Source organism: Channa argus, chromosome 21 (assembly GCF_033026475.1).
Source record: "Channa argus isolate prfri chromosome 21, Channa argus male v1.0, whole genome shotgun sequence".
NCBI lineage: Eukaryota > Metazoa > Chordata > Actinopteri > Anabantiformes > Channidae > Channa > Channa argus.
Genome location: NC_090217.1, coordinates 18,750,999 through 18,777,239, shown reverse-complemented (window position 1 = coordinate 18,777,239; position 26,241 = coordinate 18,750,999). Strand labels below are relative to the sequence as shown.

The 26,241-nt window shown below is 45.8% G+C and overlaps 35 non-coding genes across 35 annotated transcripts; 14 read left to right on the top strand and 21 right to left on the bottom strand.

The window, feature by feature from the left end:
* Window positions 1-267: 267 nt before the first annotated feature.
* On the bottom strand, window positions 268-349 carry trnas-uga (transfer RNA serine (anticodon UGA)). Its single transcript has one exon. It is a non-coding gene; the product is annotated as a tRNA-Ser (tRNA).
* Window positions 350-882: 533 nt separating this feature from the next.
* Window positions 883-954, top strand: trnae-cuc (transfer RNA glutamic acid (anticodon CUC)). Its single transcript has one exon. It is a non-coding gene; the product is annotated as a tRNA-Glu (tRNA).
* Window positions 955-1,438: 484 nt separating this feature from the next.
* trnas-cga (transfer RNA serine (anticodon CGA)) lies at window positions 1,439-1,520 on the bottom strand. The gene has a single exon. It is a non-coding gene; the product is annotated as a tRNA-Ser (tRNA).
* Window positions 1,521-1,639: 119 nt separating this feature from the next.
* On the top strand, window positions 1,640-1,711 carry trnae-cuc (transfer RNA glutamic acid (anticodon CUC)). Its single transcript has one exon. It is a non-coding gene; the product is annotated as a tRNA-Glu (tRNA).
* A 1,267-nt stretch (window positions 1,712-2,978) lies between these two features.
* trnak-cuu (transfer RNA lysine (anticodon CUU)) lies at window positions 2,979-3,050 on the top strand. Its single transcript has one exon. It is a non-coding gene; the product is annotated as a tRNA-Lys (tRNA).
* A 484-nt stretch (window positions 3,051-3,534) lies between these two features.
* trnas-uga (transfer RNA serine (anticodon UGA)) lies at window positions 3,535-3,617 on the bottom strand. The gene has a single exon. It is a non-coding gene; the product is annotated as a tRNA-Ser (tRNA).
* A 1,711-nt stretch (window positions 3,618-5,328) lies between these two features.
* Window positions 5,329-5,410, bottom strand: trnas-uga (transfer RNA serine (anticodon UGA)). Its single transcript has one exon. It is a non-coding gene; the product is annotated as a tRNA-Ser (tRNA).
* Window positions 5,411-5,943: 533 nt separating this feature from the next.
* On the top strand, window positions 5,944-6,015 carry trnae-cuc (transfer RNA glutamic acid (anticodon CUC)). The gene has a single exon. It is a non-coding gene; the product is annotated as a tRNA-Glu (tRNA).
* Window positions 6,016-6,499: 484 nt separating this feature from the next.
* On the bottom strand, window positions 6,500-6,581 carry trnas-cga (transfer RNA serine (anticodon CGA)). Its single transcript has one exon. It is a non-coding gene; the product is annotated as a tRNA-Ser (tRNA).
* A 119-nt stretch (window positions 6,582-6,700) lies between these two features.
* On the top strand, window positions 6,701-6,772 carry trnae-cuc (transfer RNA glutamic acid (anticodon CUC)). Its single transcript has one exon. It is a non-coding gene; the product is annotated as a tRNA-Glu (tRNA).
* A 484-nt stretch (window positions 6,773-7,256) lies between these two features.
* trnas-cga (transfer RNA serine (anticodon CGA)) lies at window positions 7,257-7,338 on the bottom strand. The gene has a single exon. It is a non-coding gene; the product is annotated as a tRNA-Ser (tRNA).
* A 1,287-nt stretch (window positions 7,339-8,625) lies between these two features.
* Window positions 8,626-8,707, bottom strand: trnas-cga (transfer RNA serine (anticodon CGA)). The gene has a single exon. It is a non-coding gene; the product is annotated as a tRNA-Ser (tRNA).
* Window positions 8,708-8,826: 119 nt separating this feature from the next.
* On the top strand, window positions 8,827-8,898 carry trnae-cuc (transfer RNA glutamic acid (anticodon CUC)). The gene has a single exon. It is a non-coding gene; the product is annotated as a tRNA-Glu (tRNA).
* A 955-nt stretch (window positions 8,899-9,853) lies between these two features.
* Window positions 9,854-9,932, bottom strand: trnas-uga (transfer RNA serine (anticodon UGA)). Its single transcript has one exon. It is a non-coding gene; the product is annotated as a tRNA-Ser (tRNA).
* Window positions 9,933-10,255: 323 nt separating this feature from the next.
* On the bottom strand, window positions 10,256-10,337 carry trnas-uga (transfer RNA serine (anticodon UGA)). The gene has a single exon. It is a non-coding gene; the product is annotated as a tRNA-Ser (tRNA).
* Window positions 10,338-11,897: 1,560 nt separating this feature from the next.
* Window positions 11,898-11,979, bottom strand: trnas-uga (transfer RNA serine (anticodon UGA)). Its single transcript has one exon. It is a non-coding gene; the product is annotated as a tRNA-Ser (tRNA).
* Window positions 11,980-12,512: 533 nt separating this feature from the next.
* Window positions 12,513-12,584, top strand: trnae-cuc (transfer RNA glutamic acid (anticodon CUC)). The gene has a single exon. It is a non-coding gene; the product is annotated as a tRNA-Glu (tRNA).
* Window positions 12,585-13,068: 484 nt separating this feature from the next.
* trnas-cga (transfer RNA serine (anticodon CGA)) lies at window positions 13,069-13,150 on the bottom strand. Its single transcript has one exon. It is a non-coding gene; the product is annotated as a tRNA-Ser (tRNA).
* A 119-nt stretch (window positions 13,151-13,269) lies between these two features.
* On the top strand, window positions 13,270-13,341 carry trnae-cuc (transfer RNA glutamic acid (anticodon CUC)). Its single transcript has one exon. It is a non-coding gene; the product is annotated as a tRNA-Glu (tRNA).
* Window positions 13,342-13,825: 484 nt separating this feature from the next.
* Window positions 13,826-13,907, bottom strand: trnas-cga (transfer RNA serine (anticodon CGA)). The gene has a single exon. It is a non-coding gene; the product is annotated as a tRNA-Ser (tRNA).
* Window positions 13,908-15,194: 1,287 nt separating this feature from the next.
* On the bottom strand, window positions 15,195-15,276 carry trnas-cga (transfer RNA serine (anticodon CGA)). The gene has a single exon. It is a non-coding gene; the product is annotated as a tRNA-Ser (tRNA).
* Window positions 15,277-15,395: 119 nt separating this feature from the next.
* trnae-cuc (transfer RNA glutamic acid (anticodon CUC)) lies at window positions 15,396-15,467 on the top strand. The gene has a single exon. It is a non-coding gene; the product is annotated as a tRNA-Glu (tRNA).
* Window positions 15,468-16,422: 955 nt separating this feature from the next.
* Window positions 16,423-16,501, bottom strand: trnas-uga (transfer RNA serine (anticodon UGA)). Its single transcript has one exon. It is a non-coding gene; the product is annotated as a tRNA-Ser (tRNA).
* Window positions 16,502-16,824: 323 nt separating this feature from the next.
* Window positions 16,825-16,906, bottom strand: trnas-uga (transfer RNA serine (anticodon UGA)). Its single transcript has one exon. It is a non-coding gene; the product is annotated as a tRNA-Ser (tRNA).
* A 1,711-nt stretch (window positions 16,907-18,617) lies between these two features.
* trnas-uga (transfer RNA serine (anticodon UGA)) lies at window positions 18,618-18,699 on the bottom strand. Its single transcript has one exon. It is a non-coding gene; the product is annotated as a tRNA-Ser (tRNA).
* Window positions 18,700-19,232: 533 nt separating this feature from the next.
* Window positions 19,233-19,304, top strand: trnae-cuc (transfer RNA glutamic acid (anticodon CUC)). Its single transcript has one exon. It is a non-coding gene; the product is annotated as a tRNA-Glu (tRNA).
* Window positions 19,305-19,788: 484 nt separating this feature from the next.
* Window positions 19,789-19,870, bottom strand: trnas-cga (transfer RNA serine (anticodon CGA)). Its single transcript has one exon. It is a non-coding gene; the product is annotated as a tRNA-Ser (tRNA).
* A 92-nt stretch (window positions 19,871-19,962) lies between these two features.
* trnae-cuc (transfer RNA glutamic acid (anticodon CUC)) lies at window positions 19,963-20,034 on the top strand. Its single transcript has one exon. It is a non-coding gene; the product is annotated as a tRNA-Glu (tRNA).
* Window positions 20,035-20,990: 956 nt separating this feature from the next.
* On the bottom strand, window positions 20,991-21,072 carry trnas-cga (transfer RNA serine (anticodon CGA)). Its single transcript has one exon. It is a non-coding gene; the product is annotated as a tRNA-Ser (tRNA).
* Window positions 21,073-21,191: 119 nt separating this feature from the next.
* Window positions 21,192-21,263, top strand: trnae-cuc (transfer RNA glutamic acid (anticodon CUC)). Its single transcript has one exon. It is a non-coding gene; the product is annotated as a tRNA-Glu (tRNA).
* Window positions 21,264-22,369: 1,106 nt separating this feature from the next.
* trnas-uga (transfer RNA serine (anticodon UGA)) lies at window positions 22,370-22,451 on the bottom strand. Its single transcript has one exon. It is a non-coding gene; the product is annotated as a tRNA-Ser (tRNA).
* Window positions 22,452-23,540: 1,089 nt separating this feature from the next.
* On the bottom strand, window positions 23,541-23,622 carry trnas-uga (transfer RNA serine (anticodon UGA)). The gene has a single exon. It is a non-coding gene; the product is annotated as a tRNA-Ser (tRNA).
* A 624-nt stretch (window positions 23,623-24,246) lies between these two features.
* On the top strand, window positions 24,247-24,318 carry trnae-cuc (transfer RNA glutamic acid (anticodon CUC)). The gene has a single exon. It is a non-coding gene; the product is annotated as a tRNA-Glu (tRNA).
* Window positions 24,319-25,189: 871 nt separating this feature from the next.
* On the bottom strand, window positions 25,190-25,271 carry trnas-cga (transfer RNA serine (anticodon CGA)). Its single transcript has one exon. It is a non-coding gene; the product is annotated as a tRNA-Ser (tRNA).
* Window positions 25,272-25,390: 119 nt separating this feature from the next.
* On the top strand, window positions 25,391-25,462 carry trnae-cuc (transfer RNA glutamic acid (anticodon CUC)). Its single transcript has one exon. It is a non-coding gene; the product is annotated as a tRNA-Glu (tRNA).
* The last annotated feature ends 779 nt before the right edge of the window (window positions 25,463-26,241 follow it).

Sequence of the window (26,241 nt, the reverse complement as noted above, 5' to 3'; positions counted from 1 at the left end):
GACATAAGGAGCAGGTCAACCGCTCGTTTGGATCACAACAGGAGCCAAAATTGTCATCAATCTATATTTACTTAGCTGTTGCACAGAAAACTCAAATAATACGAGATCAATAGTCACAGGCCTTGCTGCTAAAGTCCATCTGGAACATTATTTGTTTTTGCCGCTTAATTCAGCTCAGGTGCGTTGGAAATGTCTGCACGTGTTTTCTCCCTGGAGAAACCCATTATCACTGGAAAACTGGGAAGAAAGGGCCAAAAGGGAGGCGTACGTAGCTGACAGGATTCGAACCTGCGCGGGGAAACCCCAATGGATTTCAAGTCCATCGCCTTGACCACTCGGCCACAACTACTCAAAGATTTGAGGTGGGCTGCTTTCCTGGGATGACTGAACTTTGACAGCGTAAATCACACATCGGCCACAATGTCAGGGAGCGTCAAGGAAGCTCCACATTAGAAATCTTGACCTAAACAGAGGGTAGACTTATTTACAGAACATAGGTCGAAACAAAAGGAGCTGTCAACCATTTTTTTTTCATTTACAGGAGGCGCAATAATTATTAGGAATTATTACTAAAGTTGCTGTTGCACTGAAAATGGAATTCAAATGAGATAACGGACTTGTTTTATAGAGAGGCCAATGAATTTGACAACAATATTTAACCTTTCAAAAGTGCAATCGTTGTATTATACATTTTGTGAATACCAAAGTTGGACCTGAGACCCCCTATACTGTAGCGGCTAGGAGTCTCGCTCAGGGAATGCTGACCGGCAGCAAGCCTCTGCTGCTTTCCAATGCGAAATAACGAGGTGTAAGGACCAAATTTGTGGGAGCCTGACTACTGGGTTATATAGTTTTCATTCTCGGTCCTTCCCTTCTTGACTCTCCCTGATGGTCTAGTGGCTAGGATTCGGCGCTCTCACCGCCGCGGCCCGGGTTCGATTCCCGGTCCGGGAATTAGATCACATTGATGCTCTCCAATAACAATCTCCTGCAACTGTTTCCTTGTGCTTTTAGATCTCCATCACATCATTCCACACTTTGACACATTTCAGTTGGGCTGATAAGTACAAATTCTATATGAACTGAAGATGAATAAATACACCTCTCTCAATGTTGAAAGATGTATAGAAGGGGGCCCGCTTTTGTTGCTCCCCATCACATTTTAAAGAACAACGTACAGTTGCCAATGTAGCAGCTGGTATAAAAACAGAGGATCCCAACTTGCATACAGACCCGGCTGATGGATTGACAGTTTTGAGGGGTTTTGCTGTAATTCATTGACTAAACCTCCAAGTCATGGGAAATGATTTAGAAGGCCTACTTGGACAATGCATTGGCTAGGAATTCAGGAGCGTTGGGAATGTCTGCATGCGTTATCTCCCTGGAGAAACCCATTATCACTGGAACACTGGGAAGAAAGGGCCAAAAGGGAGGGATACGTAGCTGGCAGGATTCCAACCTGCGCGGGGAAACCCCAATGGATTTCGAGTCCATCGCCTTGACCACTCGGCCACAACTACTCAAAGACTCAAGCCGGGCTGCTTTCCAATGCGAAATAACGAGGTGTAACGACCAAACTTGTGGGAGCCTGACTACTGGGTTATATTGTTTTCATTCTCGTTCTTTCTCCTCTTGACTCTCCCTGATGGTCTAGTGGCTAGGATTCGGCGCTCTCACCGCCGCGGCCCGGGTTCGATTCCCGGTCAGGGAATTTGCTAATTTTGATGCCCTCCAATAACAATCTCCTGCAACTGTTTCCTCGTTCTTTTAGCTATCCATGACGTCATTCCTCACTTTGACACGCTTCAGTTGGGCTGATGAGTACAAATTCTATATGTGCTGAACATGAATAAATACACCTCTCTCCATTTTGAAACATGTGTGGAAGGGGGGCCACTTTTGTTGCTCTGTAATTCACTGGCTAAACCTCCAAGTCATGGGAAATTATTTAGACGGCCTACTTGGACAATGCATTGCCTAGGAATCTTACAGAGGGGTCGTGGGCTATGCAAGCAGCTCTGCACCCATATATACCCCAGACACTTTGAAGCTACGTCTTCAAATGTCAGCTCCTTCAAGAGACATTACTGCATTTACCGGCGTCCTCGTGGCTTGGAGTGTTTACATTTCTCCCACATCTAAATCCACAAAGCCATATTGTTATTGTTCATCCCCAAACTCTGCCATTTGACCCCATACTTTCAGACCATGCGCTACGTGAATGCCTGTGTGTAACACCTCCCCTTAGGAAGCAAATCCCACCTTCCACTTGAACAATGGGAAAAAAGGGTCAAAGTTAAGGCTTACGTAGTAACAGGATGTGAACCTGCGCTGGTAATCTCCAGTGCACGTCGAGTCTATGGGGTTGAGCACGGGGACCAAACTGCATCCAACGGGAACATAGGATGCTGTCCCGGAACAGTTGGACGTTGACATTTGAAGCCTCTAAGCGGGGATGACGTCAAGCACCGTCAAAGACAGTCCACATGTGAACTCTTGGCCGAAAGAATGCGCCAAGTTTTTTACATGGCATCAGTCAAAAGAGACTGCGACATAAGGAGCAGGTCAACCGCTCGTTTGGATCACAACAGGAGCCAAAATTATCATCAATCTATATTTACTTAGCTGTTGCACAGAAAACTCAAATAATACGACATCAATAGTCACAGGCCTTGCTGCTAAAGTCCATCAGGAACATTATTTGTTTTGTTTAAGGAAGCTCCACATTAGAAATCTTGACATAAACAGAGGGTAGACTTATTTACAGAACATGGATCGAAACAAAAGGAGCTGTCAACCATTTTTTTTTCATTTACAGGAGGCGCAATAATTATTAGGAATTATTACTAAAGTTGCTGTTGCACTGAAAATGGAATTCAAATGAGATAACGGACTTGTTTTATAGAGAGGCCAATGAATTTGACAACAATATTTAACCTTTCAAAAGTGCAAAAAAGTGCTCCTTCCCGTCTTGACTCTCCCTGATGGTCTAGTGGCTAGGATTCGGCGCTCTTACCGCCGCGGCCCGGGTTCGATTCCCGGTCAGGGAATTAGATCACATTGATGCTCTCAAATAACAATCTCCTGCAACTGTTTCCTTGTGCTTTTAGATCTCCATCACATCATTCCACACTTTGACACACTTCAGTTGGGCTGATAAGTACAAATTCTATATGAACTGAAGATGAATAAATACACCTCTCTCAATGTTGAAAGATGTATAGAAGGGTGCCCGCTTTTGTTGCTCCCCATCACATTTTAAAGAACAACGTACAGTTGCCAATGTAGCAGCTGGTATAAAAACGGAGGATCCCAACTTGCATACAGACCCGGCTGATGGATTGACAGTTTTGAGGGGTTTTGCTGTAATTCATTGACTAAACCTCCAAGTCATGGGAAATGATTTAGAAGGCCTACTTGGACAATGCATTGGCCAGGAATTCAGGAGCGTTGGGAATGTCTGCATGCGTTATCTCCCTGGAGAAACCCATTATCACTGGAACACTGGGAAGAAAGGGCCAAAAGGGAGGCGTACGTAGCGGACAGGATTCGAACCTGTGCGGGGAAAACCCCAATGGATTTCAAGTCCATCGCCTTGACCGCTCGGCCACAACTACTCAAAGATTGGAGGTGGGCTGCTTTCCTGGGATGACTGAACTTTGACAGCGTAAATCACACATCGGCCACAATGTCAGGGAGCATCAAGGAAGCTCCACATTAGAAATCTTGACCTAAACAGAGGGTAGACTTATTTACAGAACATGGGTCGAAACAAAAGGAGCTGTCAACCATTTTTTTTTCATTTACAGGAGGCGCAATAATTATTAGGAATTATTACTAAAGTTGCTGTTGCACTGAAAATGGAATTCAAATGAGATAACGGACTTGTTTTATAGAGAGGCCAATGAATTTGACAACAATATTTAACCTTTCAAAAGTGTAATCGTTGTATTATACATTTTGTGAATACCAAAGTTGGACCTGAGACCCCCTATACTGTAGCGGCTAGGAGTCTCGCTCAGGGAATGCTGACCGGCAGCAAGCCTCTGCTGCTTTCAAATGCGAAATAACGAGGCGTAACGACCAAATTTGTGGGAGCCTGACTACTGGGTTATATAGTTTTCATTCTCGTTCTTTCTCCTCTTGACTCTCCCTGATGGTCTAGTGGCTAGGATTCGGCGCTCTCACCGCCGCGGCCAGGATTCGATTCCCGGTCAGGGAAGTTGCTCATTTTGATGCTCTCCAATAACAATCTCCTGCAACTGTTTCCTCGTTCTTTTAGATTTCCTTGACATCATTCCTCACTTTGACACGCTTCAGTTGGGCTGATGAGTACAAATTCTATATGTGCTGAACATGAATAAATACACCTCTCTCCATTTTGAAACATGTGTGGAAGGGGGGCCACTTTTGTTGCTCTGTAATTCACTGGCTAAACCTCCAAGTCATGGGAAATTATTTAGACGGCCTACTTGGACAATGCATTGCCTAGGAATCTTACAGAGGGGTCGTGGGCTATGCAAGCAGCTCTGCACCCATATATACCCCAGACACTTTGAAGCTACGTCTTCAAATGTCAGCTCCTTCAAGAGACATTACTGCATTTACCGGCGTCCTCGTGGCTTGGAGTGTTTACATTTCTCCCACATCTAAATCCACAAAGCCATATTGTTATTGTTCATCCCCAAACTCTGCCATTGGACCCCATACTTTCAGACCATGCGCTACGTGAATGCCTGTGTATAACACCTCCCCTTAGGAAGCAAATCCCACCTTCCACTTGAACAATGGGAAAAAAGGGTCAAAGTTAAGGCTTACGTAGTAACAGGATGTGAACCTGCGCTGGTAATCTCCAGTGCACGTCGAGTCTATGGGGTTGAGCACGGGGACCAAACTTACTCCAACGGGAACATAGGATGCTGTCCCGGAACAGTTGGACGTTGACATATGAAGCCTCTAAGCGGGGATGACGTCAAGCACCGTCAAAGACAGTCCACATGTGAACACTTGGCCGAAAGAATGCGCCAAGTTTTTTACATGGCATCAGTCAAAAGAGACTGCGACATAAGGAGCAGGTCAACCGCTCGTTTGGATCACAACAGGAGCCAAAATTGTCATCAATCTATGTTTACTTAGCTGTTGCACAGAAAACTCAAATAATACGAGATCAATAGTCACAGGCCTTGCTGCTAAAGTCCATCAGGAACATTATTTGTTTTTGCCGCTTAATTCAGCTCAGGTGCGTTGGAAATGTCTGCACGTGTTATCTCCCTGGAGAAACTCATTATCACTGGAACACTGGGAAGAAAGGGCCAAAAGGGAGGCGTACGTAGCTGACAGGATTCGAACCTGCGCGGGGAAACCCCAATGGATTTCAAGTCCATCGCCTTGACCACTCGGCCACAACTACTCAAAGATTGGAGGTGGGCTGCTTTCCTGGGATGACTGAACTTTGACAGCGCAAATCACACATCGGCCACAATGTCAGGGAGCGTCAAGGAAGCTCCACATTAGAAATCTTGACCTAAACAGAGGGTAGACTTATTTACAGAACATGGGTCGAAACAAAAGGAGCTGTCAACCATTTTTTTTTCATTTACAGGAGGCGCAATAATTATTAGGAATTATTACTAAAGTTGCTGTTGCACTGAAAATGGAATTCAAATGAGATAACGGACTTGTTTTATAGAGAGGCCAATGAATTTGACAACAATATTTAACCTTTCAAAAGTGCAATCGTTGTATTATACATTTTGTGAATACCAAAGTTGGACCTGAGACCCCCTATACTGTAGCGGCTAGGAGTCTCGCTCAGGGAATGCTGACCGGCAGCAAGCCTCTGCTGCTTTCCAATGCGAAATAACGAGGTGTAAGGACCAAATTTGTGGGAGCCTGACTACTGGGTTATATAGTTTTCATTCTCGCTCCTTCCCTTCTTGACTCTCCCTGATGGTCTAGTGGCTAGGATTCGGCGCTCTCACCGCCGCGGCCCGGGTTCGATTCCCGGTCAGGGAATTAGATCACATTGATGCTCTCCAATAACAATCTCCTGCAACTGTTTCCTTGTGCTTTTAGATCTCCATCACATCATTCCACACTTTGACACACTTCAGTTGGGCTGATAAGTACAAATTCTATATGAACTGAAGATGAATAAATACACCTCTCTCAATGTTGAAAGATGTATAGAAGGGGGCCCGCTTTTGTTGCTCCCCATCACATTTTAAAGAACAACGTACAGTTGCCAATGTAGCAGCTGGTATAAAAACGGAGGATCCCAACTTGCATACAGACCCGGCTGATGGATTGACAGTTTTGAGGGGTTTTGCTGTAATTCATTGACTAAACCTCCAAGTCATGGGAAATGATTTAGAAGGCATACTTGGACAATGCATTGGCCAGGAATTCAGGAGCGTTGGGAATGTCTGCATGCGTTATCTCCCTGAAGAAACCCATTATCACTGGAACACTGGGAAGAAAGGGCCAAAAGGGAGGCATACGTAGCTGACAGGATTCGAACCTGCGCGGGGAAACCCCAATGGATTTCGAGTCCATCGCCTTGACCACTCGGCCACAACTACTCAAAGACTCAAGCCGGGCTGCTTTCCAATGCGAAATAACGAGGTGTAACGACCAAACTTGTGGGAGCCTGACTACTGGGTTATATTGTTTTCATTCTCGTTGTTTCTTCTCTTGACTCTCCCTGATGGTCTAGTGGCTAGGATTCGGCGCTCTCACCGCCGAGGCCCGGGTTCGATTCTCGGTCAGGGAATTAGATCACATTGATGCTCTCCAATAACAATCTCCTGCAACTGTTTCCTTGTGCTTTTAGATCTCCATCACATCATTCCACACTTTGACACATTTCAGTTGGGCTGATAAGTACAAATTCTATATGAACTGAAGATGAATAAATACACCTCTCTCAATGTTGAAAGATGTATAGAAGGGGGCCCGCTTTTGTTGCTCCCCATCACATTTTAAAGAACAATGTACAGTTGCCAATGTAGCAGCTGGTATAAAAACGGAGGATCCCAACTTGCATACAGACCCGGCTGATGGATTGACAGTTTTGAGGGGTTTTGCTGTAATTCATTGACTAAACCTCCAAGTCATGGGAAATGATTTAGAAGGCCTACTTGGACAATGCATTGGCTAGGAATTCAGGAGCGTTGGGAATGTCTGCATGCGTTATATCCCTGGAGAAACCCATTATCACTGGAACACTGGGAAGAAAGGGCCAAAAGGGAGGGATACGTAGCTGGCAGGATTCAAACCTGCGCGGGGAAACCCCAATGGATTTCGAGTCCATCGCCTTGACCACTCGGCCACAACTACTCAAAGACTCAAGCCGGGCTGCTTTCCAATGCGAAATAACGAGGTGTAACGACCAAACTTGTGGGAGCCTGACTACTGGGTTATATTGTTTTCATTCTCGTTCTTTCTCCTCTTGACTCTCCCTGATGGTCTAGTGGCTAGGATTCGGCGCTCTCACCGCCGCGGCCCAGGTCGATTCCCGGTCAGGGAATTTGCTGATTGTGATGCCCTCCAATAACAATCTCCTGCAACTGTTTCCTCGTTCTTTTAGCTATCCATGACGTCATTCCTCACTTTGACACGCTTCAGTTGGGCTGATGAGTACAAATTCTATATGTGCTGAACATGAATAAATACACCTCTCTCCATTTTGAAACATGTGTGGAAGGGGGGCCACTTTTGTTGCTCTGTAATTCACTGGCTAAACCTCCAAGTCATGGGAAATGATTTAGACGGCCTACTTGGACAATGCATTGCCTAGGAATCCCACAGAGGGGTCGTGGGCTATGCAAGCAGCTCTGCACCCATATATACCCCCGACACTTTGAAGCTACGTCTTCAAATGTCAGCTCCTTCCAGAGACATTACTGCATTTACCGGCGTCCTCGTGGCTTGGAGTGTTTACATTTCTCCCACATCTGAATCCACAAAGCCATATTGTTATTGTTCATCCCCAAACTCTGCCATTTGACCCCATACTTTCAGACCATGCGCTACGTGAATGCCTGTGTGTAACACCTCCCCTTAGGAAGCAAATCCCACCTTCCACTTGAACAATGGGAAAAAAGGGTCAAAGTTAAGGCTTACGTAGTAACAGGATGTGAACCTGCGCTGCTAATCTCCAGTGCACGTCGAGTCTATGGGGTTGAGCACGGGGACGAAACTGAATCCAACGGGAACATAGGATGCTGTCCTGGAACAGTTGGACTTTGACATATGAAGCCTCTAAGCGGGGATGACGTCAAGAACCGTCAGGGACAGTACACATGTGAACTCTTGGCCGAAAGAATGCGCCAAGTTTTTTAAATGGCATCAGTCAAAAGAGACTGCGACATAAGGAGCAGGTCAACCGCTCGATTGGATCACAACAGGAGCCAAAATTGTCATCAATCTATATTTACTTAGCTGTTGCACAGAAAACTCAAATAATACGAGATCAATAGTCACAGGCCTTGCTGCTAAAGTCCATCAGGAACATTATTTGTTTTTGCCGCTTAATTCAGCTCAGGTGCGTTGGAAATGTTTGCACGTGTTATCTCCCTGGAGAAACCCATTATCACTGGAACACTGAGAAGAAAGGGAGGCATACGTAGCTGACAGGATTCGAACCTGCGCAGGGAAACCCCAATGGATTTCGAGTCCATCGCCTTGACCACTCGGCCACAACTACTCAAAGACTCAAGCCGGGCTGCTTTCCAATGCGAAATAACGAGGTGTAACGACCAAACTTGTGGGAGCCTGACTACTGGGTTATATTGTTTTCATTCTTGTTCTTTCTTCTCTTGACTCTCCCTGATGGTCTAGTGGCTAGGATTCGGCGCTCTCACCGCCGCGGCCCGGGTTCGATTCCCGGTCAGGGAATTTGCTCATTTTGATGCTCTCCAATAACAATCTGCTGCAACTGTTTCCTCGTTCTTTTAGATTTCCTTGACATCATTCCTCACTTTGACACGCTTCAGTTAGGCTGATGAGTACAAATTCTATATGTGCTGAACATGAATAAATACACCTCTCTCCATTTTGAAACATGTGTGGAAGGGGGGCCACTTTTGTTGCTCTGTAATTCACTGGCTAAACCTCCAAGTCATGGGAAATGATTTAGACGGCCTACTTGGACAATGCATTGCCTAGGAATCCCACAGAGGGGTCGTGGGCTATGCAAGCAGCTCTGCACCCATATATAACCCCGACACTTTGAAGGTACGTCTTCAAATGTCAGCTCCTTCCAGAGACATTACTGCATTTACCGGCGTCCTCGTGGCTTGGAGTGTTTACATTTCTCCCACATCTGAATCCACAAAGCCATATTGTTATTGTTCATCCCCAAACTCTGCCATTTGACCCCATACTTTCAGACCATGCGCTACGTGAATGCCTGTGTGTAACACCTCCCCTTAGGAAGCAACTCCCACCTTCCACTTGAACAATGGGAAAAAAGGGTCAAAGTTAAGGTTTACGTAGTAACAGAATGTGAACCTGCGCTGGTAAACTCTTGGCCTCTAGAAAGCACGCGCCAATTTTTTACATGGCATCAGTCAAAAGAGACTGCGACATAAGGAGCAGGTCAACCGCTCGTTTGGATCACAACAGGAGCCAAAATTGTCATCAATCTATATTTACTTAGCTGTTGCACAGAAAACTCAAATAATACGAGATCAATAGTCACAAGCCTTGCTGCTACAGTCCATCAGGAACATTATTTGTTTTTGCCGCTTAATTCAGCTCAGGTGCGTTGGAAATGTCTGCACGTGTTATCTCCCTGGAGAAACCCATTATCACTGGAACACTGGGAAGAAAGGGCCAAAAGGGAGGCGTACGTTGCTGACAGGATTCGAACCTGCGCTGGGAAACCCCAATGGATTTCAAGTCCATCGCCTTGACCACTCGGCCACAACTACTCAAAGATTGGAGGTGGGCTGCTTTCCTGGGATGACTGAACTTTGACAGCGTAAATCACACATCGGCCACAATGTCAGGGAGCATCAAGGAAGCTCCACAAAATTGTCATCAATCTATATTTACTTAGTTGTTGCACAGAAAACTCAAATAATACGAGATCAATAGTCACAGGCCTTGCTGCTAAAGTCCATCAGGAACATTATTTGTTTTTGCCGCTTAATTCAGCTCAGGTGCGTTGGAAATGTCTGCACGTGTTATCTCCCTGGAGAAACCCATTATCACTGGAACACTGGGAAGAAAGGGCCAAAAGGGAGGCATACGTAGCTGACAGGATTCTAACCTGCGCGGGGAAACCCCAATGGATTTCAAGTCCATCGCCTTGACCACTCGCCCACAACTACTCAAAGATTGGAGGTGGGCTGCTTTCCTGGGATGACTGAACTTTGACAGCGCAAATCACACATCGGCCACAATGTCAGGGAGCGTCAAAGAAGCTCCACATTAGAAATCTTGACCTAAACAGAGGGTAGACTTATTTACAGAACATGGGTCGAAACAAAAGGAGCTGTCAACCATTTTTTTTTCATTTACAGGAGGCGCAATAATTATTAGGAATTATTACTAAAGTTGCTGTTGCAGTGAAAATGGAATTCAAATGAGATAACGGACTTGTTTTATAGAGAGGCCAATGAATTTGACAACAATATTTAACCTTTCAAAAGTGCAATCGTTGTATTATACATTTTGTGAATACCAAAGTTGGACCTGAGACCCCCTATGCTGTAGCGGCTAGGTGTCTCGCTCAGGGAATGCTGACCGGCAGCAAGCCTCTGCTGCTTTCAAATGCGAAATAACGAGGTGTAACGACCAAATTTGTGGGAGCCTGACTACTGGGTTATATAGTTTTCATTCTCGTTCTTTCTCCTCTTGACTCTCCCTGATGGTCTAGTGGCTAGGATTCGGCGCTCTCACCGCCGCGGCCAGGATTCGATTCCCGGTCAGGGAAGTTGCTCATTTTGATGCTCTCCAATAACAATCTCCTGCAACTGTTTCCTTGTTCTTTTAGATTTCCTTGACATCATTCCTCACTTTGACACGCTTCACTTGGGCTGATGAGTACAAATTCTATATGTGCTGAACATGAATAAATACACCTCTCTCCATTTTGAAACATGTGTGGAAGGGGGGCCACTTTTGTTGCTCTGTAATTCACTGGCTAAACCTCCAAGTCATGGGAAATGATTTAGACGGCCTACTTGGACAATGCATTGCCTAGGAATCTTACAGAGGGGTCGTGGGCTATGCAAGCAGCTCTGCACCCATATATACCCCAGACACTTTGAAGCTACGTCTTCAAATGTCAGCTCCTTCAAGAGACATTACTGCATTTACCGGCGTCCTCGTGGCTTGGAGTGTTTACATTTCTCCCACATCTGAATCCACAAAGCCATATTGTTATTGTTCATCCCCAAACTCTGCCATTTGACCCCATACTTTCAGACCATGCGCTACGTGAATGCCTGTGTGTAACACCTCCCCTTAGGAAGCAAATCCCACCTTCCACTTGAACAATGGGAAAAAAGGGTCAAAGTTAAGGCTTACGTAGTAACAGGATGTGAACCTGCGCTGGTGAACTCTTGGCCTCTAGAAAGCACGCGCCAATTTTTTACATGGCATCAGTCAAAAGAGACTGCGACATAAGGAGCAGGTCAACCGCTCGTTTGGATCACAACAGGAGCCAAAATTGTCATCAATCTATATTTACTTAGCTGTTGCACAGAAAACTCAAATAATACGAGATCAATAGTCACAGGCCTTGCTGCTAAAGTCCATCAGGAACATTATTTGTTTTTGCCGCTTAATTCAGCTCAGGTGCGTTGGAAATGTCTGCACGTGTTATCTCCCTGGAGAAACCCATTATCACTGGAACACTGGGAAGAAAGGGCCAAAAGGGAGGCGTACGTAGCTGACAGGATTTGAACCTGCGCGGGGAAACCCCAATGGATTTCAAGTCCATCGCCTTGACCACTCGGCCACAACTACTCAAAGATTTGAGGTGGGCTGCTTTCCTGGGATGACTGAACTTTGACAGCGTAAATCACACATCGGCCACAATGTCAGGGAGCGTCAAGGAAGCTCCACATTAGAAATCTTGACCTAAACAGAGGGTAGACTTATTTACAGAACATGGGTCGAAACAAAAGGAGCTGTCAACCATTTTTTTTTCATTTACAGGAGGCGCAATAATTATTAGGAATTATTACTAAAGTTGCTGTTGCACTGAAAATGGAATTCAAATGAGATAACGGACTTGTTTTATAGAGAGGCCAATGAATTTGACAACAATATTTAACCTTTCAAAAGTGCAATCGTTGTATTATACATTTTGTGAATATCAAAGTTGGACCTGAGACCCCCTATACTGTAGCGGCTAGGAGTCTCGCTCAGGGAATGCTGACCGGCAGCAAGCCTCTGCTGCTTTCCAATGCGAAATAACGAGGTGTAAGGACCAAATTTGTGGGAGCCTGACTACTGGGTTATATAGTTTTCATTCTCGCTCCTTCCCGTCTTGACTCTCCCTGATGGTCTAGTGGCTAGGATTCGGCGCTCTCACCGCCGCGGCCCGGGTTCGATTCCCGGTCAGGGAATTAGATCACATTGATGCTCTCCAATAACAATCTCCTGCAACTGTTTCCTTGTGCTTTTAGATCTCCATCACATCATTCCACACTTTGACACACTTCAGTTTGGCTGATAAGTACAAATTCTATATGAACTGAAGATGAATAAATACACCTCTCTCAATGTTGAAAGATGTATAGAAGGGGGCCCGCTTTTGTTGCTCCCCATCACATTTTAAAGAACAACGTACAGTTGCCAATGTAGCAGCTGGTATAAAAACGGAGGATCCCAACTTGCATACAGACCCGGCTGATGGATTGACAGTTTTGAGGGGTTTTGCTGTAATTCATTGACTAAACCTCCAAGTCATGGGAAATGATTTAGAAGGCCTACTTGGACAATGCATTGGCTAGGAATTCAGGAGCGTTGGGAATGTCTGCATGCGTTATATCCCTGGAGAAAGCCATTATCACTGGAACACTGGGAAGAAAGGGCCAAAAGGGAGGGATACGTAGCTGGCAGGATTCCAACATGCGCGGGGAAACCCCAATGGATTTCGAGTCCATCGCCTTGACCACTCGGCCACAACTACTCAAAGACTCAAGCCGGGCTGCTTTCCAATGCGAAATAACGAGGTGTAACGACCAAACTTGTGGGAGCCTGACTACTGGGTTATATTGTTTTCATTCTCGTTGTTTCTTCTCTTGACTCTCCCTGATGGTCTAGTGGCTAGGATTCGGCGCTCTCACCGCCGCGGCCCGGGTTCGATTCTCGGTCAGGGAATTAGATCACATTGATGCTCTCCAATAACAATCTCCTGCAACTGTTTCCTTGTGCTTTTAGATCTCCATCACATCATTCCACACTTTGACACATTTCAGTTGGGCTGATAAGTACAAATTCTATATGAACTGAAGATGAATAAATACACCTCTCTCAATGTTGAAAGATGTATAGAAGGGGGCCCGCTTTTGTTGCTCCCCATCACATTTTAAAGAACAATGTACAGTTGCCAATGTAGCAGCTGGTATAAAAACGGAGGATCCCAACTTGCATACAGACCCGGCTGATGGATTGACAGTTTTGAGGGGTTTTGCTGTAATTCATTGACTAAACCTCCAAGTCATGGGAAATGATTTAGAAGGCCTACTTGGACAATGCATTGGCTAGGAATTCAGGAGCGTTGGGAATGTCTGCATGCGTTATATCCCTGGAGAAACCCATTATCACTGGAACACTGGGAAGAAAGGGCCAAAAGGGAGGGATACGTAGCTGGCAGGATTCAAACCTGCGCGGGGAAACCCCAATGGATTTCGAGTCCATCGCCTTGACCACTCGGCCACAACTACTCAAAGACTCAAGCCGGGCTGCTTTCCAATGCGAAATAACGAGGTGTAACGACCAAACTTGTGGGAGCCTGACTACTGGGTTATATTGTTTTCATTCTCGTTCTTTCTCCTCTTGACTCTCCCTGATGGTCTAGTGGCTAGGATTCGGCGCTCTCACCGCCGCGGCCCAGGTCGATTCCCGGTCAGGGAATTTGCTGATTGTGATGCCCTCCAATAACAATCTCCTGCAACTGTTTCCTCGTTCTTTTAGATTTCCTTGACATCATTCCTCACTTTGACACGCTTCAGTTGGGCTGATGAGTACAAATTCTATATGTACTGAACATGAATAAATTCACCTCTCTCAATTTTGAAACATGTGTGGAAGGGGGGCCACTTTTGTTGCTCTGTAATTCACTGGCTAAACCTCCAAGTCATGGGAAATGATTTAGACGGCCTACTTGGACAATGCATTGCCTAGGAATCCCACAGAGGGGTCGTGGGCTATGCAAGCAGCTCTGCACCCATATATACCCCCGACACTTTGAAGCTACGTCTTCAAATGTCAGCTCCTTCCAGAGACATTACTGCATTTACCGGCGTCCTCGTGGCTTGGAGTGTTTACATTTCTCCCACATCTGAATCCACAAAGCCATATTGTTATTGTTCATCCCCAAACTCTGCCATTTGACCCCATACTTTCAGACCATGCGCTACGTGAATGCCTGTGTGTAACACCTCCCCTTAGGAAGCAAATCCCACCTTCCACTTGAACAATGGGAAAAAAGGGTCAAAGTTAAGGCTTACGTAGTAACAGGATGTGAACCTGCGCTGCTAATCTCCAGTGCACGTCGAGTCTATGGGGTTGAGCACGGGGACGAAACTAAATCCAACGGGAACATAGGATGCTGTCCTGGAACAGTTGGACTTTGACATATGAAGCCTCTAAGCGGGGATGACGTCAAGAACCGTCAGGGACAGTACACATGTGAACTCTTGGCCGAAAGAATGCGCCAAGGTTTTTACATGGCATCAGTCAAAAGAGACTGCGACATAAGGAGCAGGTCAACCGCTCGATTGGATCACAACAGGAGCCAAAATTGTCATCAATCTATATTTACTTAGCTGTTGCACAGAAAACTCAAATAATACGAGATCAATAGTCACAGGCCTTGCTGCTAAAGTCCATCAGGAACATTATTTGTTTTTGCCGCTTAATTCAGCTCAGGTGCGTTGGAAATGTTTGCACGTGTTATCTCCCTGGAGAAACCCATTATCACTGGAACACTGAGAAGAAAGGGAGGCATACGTAGCTGACAGGATTCGAACCTGCGCAGGGAAACCCCAATGGATTTCGAGTCCATCGCCTTGACCACTCGGCCACAACTACTCAAAGACTCAAGCCGGGCTGCTTTCCAATGCGAAATAACGAGGTGTAACGACCAAACTTGTGGGAGCCTGACTACTGGGTTATATTGTTTTCATTCTTGTTCTTTCTTCTCTTGACTCTCCCTGATGGTCTAGTGGCTAGGATTCGGCGCTCTCACCGCCGCGGCCCGGGTTCGATTCCCGGTCAGGGAATTTGCTCATTTTGATGCTCTCCAATAACAATCTGCTGCAACTGTTTCCTCGTTCTTTTAGATTTCCTTGACATCATTCCTCACTTTGACACGCTTCAGTTGGGCTGATGAGTACAAATTCTATATGTGCTGAACATGAATAAATACACCTCTCTCCATTTTGAAACATGTGTGGAAGGGGGGCCACTTTTGTTGCTCTGTAATTCACTGGCTAAACCTCCAAGTCATGGGAAATGATTTAGACGGCCTACTTGGACAATGCATTGCCTAGGAATCCCACAGAGGGGTCGTGGGCTATGCAAGCAGCTCTGCACCCATATATAACCCCGACACTTTGAAGGTACGTCTTCAAATGTCAGCTCCTTCCAGAGACATTACTGCATTTACCGGCGTCCTCGTGGCTTGGAGTGTTTACATTTCTCCCACATCTGAATCCACAAAGCCATATTGTTATTGTTCATCCCCAAACTCTGCCATTTGACCCCATACTTTCAGACCATGCGCTACGTGAATGCCTGTGTGTAACACCTCCCCTTAGGAAGCAACTCCCACCTTCCACTTGAACAATGGGAAAAAAGGGTCAAAGTTAAGGTTTACGTAGTAACAGAATGTGAACCTGCGCTGGTAAACTCTTGGCCTCTAGAAAGCACGCGCCAATTTTTTACATGGCATCAGTCAAAAGAGACTGCGACATAAGGAGCAGGTCAACCGCTCGTTTGGATCACAACAGGAGCCAAAATTGTCATCAATCTATATTTACTTAGCTGTTGCACAGAAAACTCAAATAATACGAGATCAATAGTCACAAGCCTTGCTGCTACAGTCCATCAGGAACATTATTTGTTTTTGCCGCTTAATTCAGCTCAGGTGCGTTGGAAATGTCTGCACGTGTTATCTCCCTGGAGAAACCCATTATCACTGGAACACTGGGAAGAAAGGGCCAAAAGGGAGGCGTACGTTGCTGACAGGATTCGAACCTGCGCTGGGAAACCCCAATGGATTTCAAGTCCATCGCCTTGACCACTCGGCCACAACTACTCAAAGATTGGAGGTGGGCTGCTTTCCTGGGATGACTGAACTTTGACAGCGTAAATCACACATCGGCCACAATGTCAGGGAGCATCAAGGAAGCTCCACAAAATTGTCATCAATCTATATTTACTTAGTTGTTGCACAGAAAACTCAAATAATACGAGATCAATAGTCACAGGCCTTGCTGCTAAAGTCCATCAGGAACATTATTTGTTTTTGCCGCTTAATTCAGCTCAGGTGCGTTGGAAATGTCTGCACGTGTTATCTCCCTGGAGAAACCCATTATCACTGGAACACTGGGAAGAAAGGGCCAAAAGGGAGGCATACGTAGCTGACAGGATTCTAACCTGCGCGGGGAAACCCCAATGGATTTCAAGTCCATCGCCTTGACCACTCGCCCACAACTACTCAAAGATTGGAGGTGGGCTGCTTTCCTGGGATGACTGAACTTTGACAGCGCAAATCACACATCGGCCACAATGTCAGGGAGCGTCAAAGAAGCTCCACATTAGAAATCTTGACCTAAACAGAGGGTAGACTTATTTACAGAACATGGGTCGAAACAAAAGGAGCTGTCAACCATTTTTTTTTCATTTACAGGAGGCGCAATAATTATTAGGAATTATTACTAAAGTTGCTGTTGCAGTGAAAATGGAATTCAAATGAGATAACGGACTTGTTTTATAGAGAGGCCAATGAATTTGACAACAATATTTAACCTTTCAAAAGTGCAATCGTTGTATTATACATTTTGTGAATACCAAAGTTGGACCTGAGACCCCCTATGCTGTAGCGGCTAGGTGTCTCGCTCAGGGAATGCTGACCGGCAGCAAGCCTCTGCTGCTTTCAAATGCGAAATAACGAGGTGTAACGACCAAATTTGTGGGAGCCTGACTACTGGGTTATATAGTTTTCATTCTCGTTCTTTCTCCTCTTGACTCTCCCTGATGGTCTAGTGGCTAGGATTCGGCGCTCTCACCGCCGCGGCCAGGATTCGATTCCCGGTCAGGGAAGTTGCTCATTTTGATGCTCTCCAATAACAATCTCCTGCAACTGTTTCCTTGTTCTTTTAGATTTCCTTGACATCATTCCTCACTTTGACACGCTTCACTTGGGCTGATGAGTACAAATTCTATATGTGCTGAACATGAATAAATACACCTCTCTCCATTTTGAAACATGTGTGGAAGGGGGGCCACTTTTGTTGCTCTGTAATTCACTGGCTAAACCTCCAAGTCATGGGAAATGATTTAGACGGCCTACTTGGACAATGCATTGCCTAGGAATCTTACAGAGGGGTCGTGGGCTATGCAAGCAGCTCTGCACCCATATATACCCCAGACACTTTGAAGCTACGTCTTCAAATGTCAGCTCCTTCAAGAGACATTACTGCATTTACCGGCGTCCTCGTGGCTTGGAGTGTTTACATTTCTCCCACATCTGAATCCACAAAGCCATATTGTTATTGTTCATCCCCAAACTCTGCCATTTGACCCCATACTTTCAGACCATGCGCTACGTGAATGCCTGTGTGTAACACCTCCCCTTAGGAAGCAAATCCCACCTTCCACTTGAACAATGGGAAAAAAGGGTCAAAGTTAAGGCTTACGTAGTAACAGGATGTGAACCTGCGCTGGTAATCTCCAGTGCACGTCGAGTCTATGGGGTTGAGCACGGGGACCAAACTGCATCCAACGGGAACATAGGATGCTGTCCCGGAACAGTTGGACGTTGACATTTGAAGCCTCTAAGCGGGGATGACGTCAAGCACCGTCAAAGACAGTCCACATGTGAACTCTTGGCCGAAAGAATGCGCCAAGTTTTTTACATGGCATCAGTCAAAAGAGACTGCGACATAAGGAGCAGGTCAACCGCTCGTTTGGATCACAACAGGAGCCAAAATTGTCATCAATCTATATTTACTTAGCTGTTGCACAGAAAACTCAAATAATACGAGATCAATAGTCACAGGCCTTGCTGCTAAAGTCCATCTGGAACATTATTTGTTTTTGCCGCTTAATTCAGCTCAGGTGCGTTGGAAATGTCTGCACGTGTTATCTCCCTGGAGAAACCCATTATCACTGGAACACTGGGAAGAAAGGGCCAAAAGGGAGGCGTACGTAGCTGACAGGATTCGAACCTGCGCGGGGAAACCCCAATGGATTTCAAGTCCATCGCCTTGACCACTCGGCCACAACTACTCAAAGATTGGAGGTGGGCTGCTTTCCTGGGATGACTGAACTTTGACAGCGTAAATCACACATCGGCCACAATGTCAGGGAGCGTCAAGGAAGCTCCACATTAGAAATCTTGACCTAAACAGAGGGTAGACTTATTTACAGAACATGGGTCGAAACAAAAGGAGCTGTCAACCATTTTTTTTTCATTTACAGGAGGCGCAATAATTATTAGGAAATATTACTAAAGTTGCTGTTGCACTGAAAATGGAATTCAAATGAGATAACGGACTTGTTTTATAGAGAGGCCAATGAATTTGACAACAATATTTAACCTTTCAAAAGTGCAATCGTTGTATTATACATTTTGTGAATACCAAAGTTGGACCTGAGACCCCCTATACTGTAGCGGCTAGGAGTCTCGCTCAGGGAATGCTGACCGGCAGCAAGCCTCTGCTGCTTTCCAATGCGAAATAACGAGGTGTAAGGACCAAATTTGTGGGAGCCTGACTACTGGGTTATATAGTTTTCATTCTCGCTCCTTCCCTTCTTGACTCTCCCTGATGGTCTAGTGGCTAGGATTCGGCGCTCTCACCGCCGCGGCCCGGGTTCGTTTCCCGGTCAGGGAATTAGATCACATTGATGCTCTCCAATAACAATCTCCTGCAACTGTTTCCTTGTGCTTTTAGATCTCCATCACATCATTCCACACTTTGACACATTTCAGTTGGGCTGATAAGTACAAATTCTATATGAACTGAAGATGAATAAATACACCTCTCTCAATGTTGAAAGATGTATAGAAGGGGGCCCGCTTTTGTTGCTCCCCATCACATTTTAAAGAACAACGTACAGTTGCCAATGTAGCAGCTGGTATAAAAACGGAGGATCCCAACTTGCATACAGACCCGGCTGATGGATTGACAGTTTTGAGGGGTTTTGCTGTAATTCATTGACTAAACCTCCAAGTCATGGGAAATGATTTAGAAGGCCTACTTGGACAATGCATTGGCTAGGAATTCAGGAGCGTTGGGAATGTCTGCATGCGTTATCTCCCTGGAGAAACCCATTATCACTGGAACACTGGGAAGAAAGGGCCAAAAGGGAGGGATACGTAGCTGGCAGGATTCCAACCTGCGCGGGGAAACCCCAATGGATTTCGAGTCCATCGCCTTGACCACTCGGCCACAACTACTCAAAGACTCAAGCCGGGCTGCTTTCCAATGCGAAATAACGAGGTGTAACGACCAAACTTGTGGGAGCCTGACTACTTTCTCCTCTTGACTCTCCCTGATGGTCTAGTGGCTAGGATTTGGCGCTCTCACCGCCGTGGCCCGGTTTCGATTCCCGGTCAGGGAAGTTGCTCATTTTGATGCTCTCCAATAACAATCTCCTCCAACTGTTTCCTCGTTCTTTTAGATTTCTTTGACATCATTCCTCACTTTGACACGCTTCAGTTGGGCTGATGAGTACAAATTCTTTATGTACTGAAGATGAATAAATACACCTCTCTCAATGTTGAACCATGTGTGGAAGGGGGGCCACTTTTGTTGCTCTGTAATTCACTGGCTAAACCTCCAAGTCATGGGAAATGATTTAGACGGCCTACTTGGACAATGCATTGCCTAGGAATCCCACAGAGGGGTCGTGGGCTATGCAAGCAGCTCTGCACCCATATATACCCCCGACACTTTGAAGCTACGTCTTCAAATGTCAGCTCCTTCCAGAGACATTACTGCATTTACCGACGTCCTCGTGGCTTTGAGTGTTTACATTTCTCCCACATCTGAATCCACAAAGCCATATTGTTATTGTTCATCCCCAAACTCTGCCATTTGACCCCATACTTTCAGACCATGCGCAACGTGAATGCCTGTGTGTAACACCTCCCCTTAGGAAGCAAATCCCACCTTCCACTTGAACAATGGGAAAAAAGGGTCAAAGTTAAGGCTTACGTAGTAACAGGATGTGAACCTGCGCTGGTGAACTCTTGGCCTCTAGAAAGCACGCGCCAAGTTTTTTACATGGCATCAGTCAAAAGAGACTGCGACATAAGGAGCAGGTCAACCGCTCGTTTGGATCACAACAGGAGCCAAAATTGTCATCAATCTATATTTACTTAGCTGTTGCACAGAAAACTCAAATAATACGAGATCAATAGTCACAGGCCTTGCTGCTAAAGTCCATCAGGAACATTATTTGTTTTTGCCGCTTAATTCAGCTCAGGAGCGTTGGGAATGTCTGCATGCGTTATCTCCCTGGAGAAACCCATTATCACTGGAACACTGGGAAGAAAGGGCCAAAAGGGAGGGATACGTAGCTGGCAGGATTCCAACCTGGGCGGGGAAACCCCAATGGATTTCGAGTCCATCGCCTTGACCACTCGGCCACAACTACTCAAAGACTCAAGCCGGGCTGCTTTCCAATGCGAAATAACGAGGTGTAACGACCAAACTTGTGGGAGCCTGACTACTGGGTTATATTGTTTTCATTCTCGTTCTTTCTTCTCTTGACTCTCCCTGATGGTCTAGTGGCTAGGATTCGGCGCTCTCACCGCCGCGGCCCGGGTTCGATTCCCGGTCAGGGAATTTGCTCATTTTGATGCTCTCCAATAACAATCTCCTGCAACTGTTTCCTCGTTCTTTTAGATTTCCTTGACATCATTCCTCACTTTGACACGCTTCAGTTGGGCTGATGAGTACAAATTCTATATGTGCTGAACATGAATAAATACACCTCTCTCCATTTTGAAACATGTGTGGAAGGGGGGCCACTTTTGTTGCTCTGTAATTCACTGGCTAAACCTCCAAGTCATGGGAAATGATTTAGACGGCCTACTTGGACAATGCATTGCCTAGGAATCCCACAGAGGGGTCGTGGGCTATGCAAGCAGCTCTGCACCCATATATACCCCCGACACTTTGAAGCTACGTCTTCAAATGTCAGCTCCTTCCAGAGACATTACTGCATTTACCGGCGTCCTCGTGGCTTGGAGTGTTTACATTTCTCCCACATCTGAATCCACAAAGCCATATTGTTATTGTTCATCCCCAAACTCTGCCATTTGACCCCATATTTTCAGACAATGCGCTACGTGAATGCCTGTGTGTAACACCTCCCCTTAGGAAGCAAATCCCACCTTCCACTTGAACAATGGGAAAAAAGGGTCAAAGTTAAGGCTTACGTAGTAACAGGATGTGAACCTGCGCTGGTAATCTCCAGTGCACGTCGAGTCTATGGGGTTGAGCACGGGGACCAAACTGCATCCAACGGGAACATAGGATGCTGTCCCGGAACAGTTGGACGTTGACATATGAAGCCTCTAAGCGGGGATGACGTCAAGCACCGTCAAAGACAGTCCACATGTGAACTCTTGGCCGAAAGAATGCGCCAAGTTTTTTACATGGCATCAGTCAAAAGAGACTGCGACATAAGGAGCAGGTCAACCGCTCGTTTGGATCACAACAGGAGCCAAAATTGTCATCAATCTATATTTACTTAGTTGTTGCACAGAAAACTCAAATAATACGAGATCAATAGTCACAGGCCTTGCTGCTAAAGTCCATCAGGAACATTATTTGTTTTTGCCGCTTAATTCAGCTCAGGTGCGTTGGAAATGTCTGCACGTGTTATCTCCCTGGAGAAACCCATTATCACTGGAACACTGGGAAGAAAGGGCCAAAAGGGAGTCGTACGTAGCTGACAGGATTCTAACCTGCGCGGGGAAACCCCAATGGATTTCAAGTCCATCGCCTTGACCACTCGCCCACAACTACTCAAAGATTTGAGATGGGTTGCTTTCCTGGGATGACTGAACTTTGACAGCGCAAATCACACATCGGCCACAATGTCAGGGAGCGTCAAGGAAGCTCCACATTAGAAATCTTGACCTAAACAGAGGGTAGACTTATTTACAGAACATGGGTCGAAACAAAAGGAGCTGTCAACCATTTTTTTTTCATTTACAGGAGGCGCAATAATTATTCGGAATTATTACTAAAGTTGCTGTTGCACTGAAAATGGAATTCAAATGAGATTACGGACTTGTTTTATAGAGAGGCCAATGAATTTGACAACAATATTTAACCTTTCAAAAGTGCAATCGTTGTATTATACATTTTGTGAATACCAAAGTTGGACCTGAGACCCCCTATGCTGTAGCGGCTAGGTGTCTCGCTCAGGGAATGCTGACCGGCAGCAAGCCTCTGCTGCTTTCAAATGCGAAATAACGAGGTGTAACGACCAAATTTGTGGGAGCCTGACTACTGGGTTATATAGTTTTCATTCTCGTTCTTTCTCCTCTTGACTCTCCCTGATGGTCTAGTGGCTAGGATTCGGCGCTCTCACCGCCGCGGCCAGGATTCGATTCCCGGTCAGGGAAGTTGCTCATTTTGATGCTCTCCAATAACAATCTCCTGCAACTGTTTCCTTGTGCTTTTAGATCTCCATGACATCATTCCACACTTTGACACACTTCAGTTGGGCTGATAAGTACAAATTCTATATGAACTGAAGATGAATAAATACACCTCTCTCAATGTTGAAAGATGTATAGAAGGGGGCCCGCTTTTGTTGCTCCCCATCACATTTTAAAGAACAACGTACAGTTGCCAATGTAGTAGCTGGTATAAAAACGGAGGATCCCAACTTGCATACAGACCCGGCTGATGGATTGACAGTTTTGAGGGGTTTTGCTGTAATTCATTGACTAAACCTCCAAGTCATGGGAAATGATTTAGAAGGCCTACATGGACAATGCGTTGGCTAGGAATTCAGGAGCGTTGGGAATGTCTGCATGCGTTATCTCCCTGGAGAAACCCATTATCACTGGAACACTGGGAAGAAAGGGCCAAAAGGGAGGCGTACGTAGCTGACAGGATTCGAACCTGCGCGGGGAAACCCCAATGGATTTCAAGTCCATCGCCTTGACCACTCGGCCACAACTACTCAAAGATTGGAGGTGGGCTGCTTTCCTGGGATGACTGAACATTGACAGCGTAAATCACACATCGGCCACAATGTCAGGGAGCGTCAAGGAAGCTCCACATTAGAAATCTTGACCTAAACAGAGGGTAGACTTATTTACAGAACATGGGTCGAAACAAAAGGAGCTGTCAACCATTTTTTTTTTCATTTACAGGAGGCGCAATAATTATTAGGAATTATTACTAAAGTTGCTGTTGCACTGAAAATGGAATTCAAATGAGATAACGGACTTGTTTTATAGAGAGGCCAATGAATTTGACAACAATATTTAACCTTTCAAAAGTGCAATCGTTGTATTATACATTTTGTGAATACCAAAGTTGGACCTGAGACCCCCTATACTGTAGCGGCTAGGAGTCTCGCTCAGGGAATGGTGACCGGCAGCAAGCCTCTGCTGCTTTCCAATGCGAAATAACGAGGTGTAACGATTTCGAGTCCATCGCCTTGACCACTCGGCCACAACTACTCAAAGACTCAAGCCGGGCTGCTTTCCAATGCGAACTAACGAGGTGTAACGACCAAATTTGTGGGAGCCTGACTACTGGGTTATATTGTTTTCATTCTCGTTCTTTCTCCTCTTGACTCTCCCTGATGGTCTAGTGGCTAGGATTCGGCGCTCTCACCGCCGCGGCCCGGGTTCGATTCCCGGTCAGGGAATTTGCTCATTTTGATGCCCTCCAATAACAATCTCCTGCAACTGTTTCCTCGTTCTTTTAGATTTCCTTGACATCATTCCTCACTTTGACACGCTTCAGTTGGGCTGATGAGTACAAATTTTATATGTACTGAACATGAATAAATTCACCTCTCTCAATTTTGAAACATGTGTGGAAGGGGGGCCACTTTTGTTGCTCTGTAATTCACTGGCTAAACCCCCAAGTCATGGGAAATGATTTTTCTCTGCCATTTGACCCCATACTTTCAGACCATGCGCTACGTGAATGCCTGTGTGTAACACCTCCCCTTAGGAAGCAAATCCCACCTTCCACTTGAACAATGGGAAAAAAGGGTCAAAGTTAAGGCTTACGTAGTAACAGGATGTGAACCTGCGCTGGTAATCTCCAGTGCACGTCGAGTCTATGGGGTTGAGCACGGGGACCAAACTGCATCCAACGGGAACATAGGATGCTGTCCCGGAACAGTTGGACGTTGACATATGAAGCCTCTAAGTGGGGATGACGTCAAGCACCGTCAAAGACAGTCCACATGTGAACTCTTGGCCGAAAGAATGCGCCAAGTTTTTTACATGGCATCAGTCAAAAGAGACTGCGACATAAGGAGCAGGTCAACCGCTCGTTTGGATCACAACAGGAGCCAAAATTGTCATCAATCTATATTTACTTAGCTGTTGCACAGAAAACTCAAATAATACGAGATCAATAGTCACAGGCCTTGCTGCTAAAGTCCATCAGGAACATTATTTGTTTTTGCCGCTTAATTCAGCTCAGGTGCGTTGGAAATGTTTGCACGTGTTATCTCCCTGGAGAAACCCATTATCACTGGAACACTGGGAAGAAAGGGAGGCATACGTAGCTGACAGGATTCGAACCTGCGCAGGGAAACCCCAATGGATTTCGAGTCCATCGCCTTGACCACTCGGCCACAACTACTCAAAGACTCAAGCCGGGCTGCTTTCCAATGCGAAATAACGAGGTGTAACGACCAAACTTGTGGGAGCCTGACTACTGGGTTATATTGTTTTCATTCTCGTTCTTTCTTCTCTTGACTCTCCCTGATGGTCTAGTGGCTAGGATTCGGCGCTCTCACCGCCGCGGCCCGGGTTCGATTCCCGGTCAGGGAATTTGCTCATTTTGATGCTCTCCAATAACAATCTGCTGCAACTGTTTCCTCGTTCTTTTAGATTTCCTTGACATCATTCCTCACTTTGACACGCTTCAGTTGGGCTGATGAGTACAAATTCTATATGTGCTGAACATGAATAAATACACATCTCTCCATTTTGAAACATGTGTGGAAGGGGGGCCACTTTTGTTGCTCTGTAATTCACTGGCTAAACCTCCAAGTCATGGGAAATGATTTGGACGGCGTACTTGGACAATGCATTGCCTAGGAATCCCACAGAGGGGTCGTGGGCTATGCAAGCAGCTCTGCACCCATATATACCCCCGACACTTTGAAGCTACGTCTTCAAATGTCAGCTCCTTCCAGAGACATTACTGCATATACCGGCGTCCTCGTGGCTTGGAGTGTTTACATTTCTCCCACATCTGAATCCACAAAGCCATATTGTTATTGTTCATCCCCAAACTCTGCCATTTGACCCCATACTTTCAGACCATGCGCTAGGTGAATGCCTGTGTGTAACACCTCCCCTTAGGAAGCAAATCCCACCTTCCACTTGAACAATGGGAAAAAAGGGTCAAAGTTAAGGCTTACGTAGTAACAGGATGTGAACCTGCGCTGGTGAACTCTTGGCCTCTAGAAAGCACGCGCCAAGTTTTTTACATGGCATCAGTCAAAAGAGACTGCGACATAAGGAGCAGGTCAACCGCTCGTTTGGATCACAACAGGAGCCAAAATTGTCATCAATCTATATTTACTTAGCTGTTGCACAGAAAA